General features: G+C 38.2%; 1 pseudogene; it reads right to left on the bottom strand.

Annotated features, from left to right (window-relative positions):
• Window positions 1-815: 815 nt before the first annotated feature.
• LOC121416717 lies at window positions 816-2,625 on the bottom strand (annotated as a pseudogene).
• Between the last annotated feature and the right edge of the window lie 310 nt (window positions 2,626-2,935).

Below are 2,935 nucleotides of genomic sequence, written 5' to 3'. Positions count from 1 at the left end.
TTACGTGTTTCGGAGTTACGAAGTGTAACCCTGTTATTCAAGTTGTCCAGTACAACACTCAAGTGTCTGTTCAACACATATGTGTCCCGTATGACACACAAGTGTCCCGTACGACACATTATTTTGTTTATGATATATTGACAGAAATATTCAATCAAAAGTGGTTTCTAACGTAATGAATGTCTTGAGTTTGATAGGATTATCATTATCATCGGCCATATAAAGTGATCGAAGAAGTCAAAGAGACATAAAGTAAAAAAGTTTGGCTTCAAATTAGAGATGTCCCGTACGACACATTTTGATTTTCCCGTACGCCTCAATGTTCTCAAAATTGTAATTTGCTTTATTTATTAATGTACTAGTATTTGATGATCACCTTTAGTTAGTGGAATATTTTTTGTTTTTCTTGTCAAAAAACTGTCAAATGTTCTTTAAATGTCTCGCCCATCATCATCGTACCCACCATCTTTATCACCATCGTCATCGTCGGAATCATCATCACTACCATCATCATCATCTTACCATTATCATCATCTTCATCATCATTATTGTCACCATCATCATTATCATAATCACCATTCCTACTAATTATTCTAAAACTTTTTTCAGAATACGTGCTATATTTAAAAAAATGGTAATTTGCAAAACAAACCCCGGGAAATTATCGTTGAATAAAGATGCAAAGTTATAAGGTTACAGTAGGCATATATTTTTGTGAAATATTTTTCATTGTCTAAAAGGAATGTATTCTGCTTGTTAGTATGTCTCATAGTCGTCATAGTAAATGCAATGATTAATTGATCTTCACCTAACGTTTATAATGTGAGTCTCTTTTCGAATACGAGAATACTATCTCCATCACAAGCAATTATCTTGCCTGATGATGAGATCATTACACGAGAGTAGACATGGTAAAAACGCCTCGTATCCTCATGATTCAGTCTAGTTGGTAGAGGGAATGACGTCACTCTTCTCTCCTTCACTTCATTCCCACTGATCACGTGATCGATCATACGCGTCTTGTACCTATCATCCGATGTCACAACGTAGAGGTCGTCTGTTAAAGGATGAACACTGACATTCAAGATTACATCACTGTGGGGGATTTCCCTTTGACCACCCTGTCTGTCTATGATTAGTACTCTCTTATCAAGCGGGTCAGGTTGAGCGATGATGTGACCTGATGATAGCACACCTCGCATCACTACATTCTGTTTACATGTGATGGTATTCACGATCTTACTATCAGCTGGGTTGATGACGTATATCTTAGACTTACCCCACTCAGCAGCGATGATCATCCCATCACGGTCAACAGCTACATCCACCGATGAGATATCGCCCGTTGTGTTTCTTGGTATTGTGACGTCATTGATGCGCATCCATTGTCTGTCATACACACTGATGCATCCAGTCAAACTGTCCCCTGTACAACCTTCACACCATCTACCACACACTAACTTGTCATCATTCAGTAATGCACAGGAGACTACCAATGATGTATCAGTACATGTTATCACTCTCTGTTTGTGTTTAGTGTTTATATCTAATATGTATGTATGCTGGCTACCTGAGAGTCTGTCAGTGATGATCACATTACATTCATCTATGGAACCCACAATGAATGGGAATTTGAATTTATAGTTAACATCGATTGTATCACTAAGCATCCACTCGCCATCATACCCACCAATCCTACCATCATACTCTCTCCCCAACACCCTTTACAAACCTCACACCTGATATTCTATCAGTGATTTGTTTCACATCATTCTTATAAAGTGGTTTCTTTACTTTATCACTCAATGACATGTTCACACAATGACCATCTTTAACAATGCTTTTATCGTCTTCTAGTACTGTATCTATGGTCTGTATTGCATTCTCTATTATTTTTGTGTCATCCTGTAATGATTTCATCAACTCTCTGATCTTCATATCCTTGTGTTTAACAATTTTATCAATGTCTCTATGAAGACCAATCTTCTTAATGTCCATGAGTCCTTGTCTAATCTTTGCACTTGCATGGATCATTTCAAGTTGTGTCTCTCTCTCTTCATTGTTCTTTCTAATCTTCTCATTAATCTTCATAATCTCTTCTCGAAGGACTTGATTCTGATCATCAAATTTTTGGTTGAATTTGTCAGCCTCCATCTTCTCCTTGACTTTATCTGTATTGATTGCCTCCTTGATTATGGAATTAACTTTATCTTTCAAAGCTTGTAGATGGGTGTCTGTGTATTTCGTACATTGGTTAATGTCATCTTCACAATGACGACATTCTTTCAATATTTCCTTTGCCTTTTCGTTTAGAACTGTCAGCCTGCCCGTTATTTCTTTTATCGCATCATCTATATCTTGTCTCTCGCAAGGATACCTGTGCCTTACTGAAGCGCACAAATGACACATTGGTTCGCCATGAGTTTTACAATACAATTTTACCTTTTCATCATGTTTATCGCAATAAAAATTGGGCCCACCCCTTTTACCTCTTGCGATGCATCCTTCTTTAGAGGCGCAGTCATCACAGAGTCTCTTCTTCTCCTCCACGTAGTACGTCACGTCTGTGATTGATTGACACTCCTTTCCTTCACATTGTTGGTCTGGGGTTAAGTTAGCCGCCATGATGATCAGAGTATTGATCTGAGAAATATGAAAGACAGATATATCACAAGAGAAGGAGTATAATTGCAAGGGCGTAGGCTGGTTTCAGCAAGGATAGCTGCAGATCGTGCCCGGGGGGGGGGATACCATCCGCGACCATTGGGTCTCGAAAAACAATATAAACAAGTATTTTCCATATTCTGAAAATGCACCCCTTAATAAGAATTGGCATGTGAAACCCTATCCTTAACAAGTATTGGAAAGAAAACGGTACCCTTGGCAAGCATTCCCTGGATTGATCCACTTAAGGAATTACAGCAATATTTTATTG

The sequence above is a fragment of the Lytechinus variegatus genome, chromosome 6, assembly GCF_018143015.1.
Source record: "Lytechinus variegatus isolate NC3 chromosome 6, Lvar_3.0, whole genome shotgun sequence".
Taxonomy (NCBI): Eukaryota; Metazoa; Echinodermata; class Echinoidea; order Temnopleuroida; family Toxopneustidae; genus Lytechinus; species Lytechinus variegatus.
This window is presented reverse-complemented; position numbering and strand designations above follow the sequence as displayed.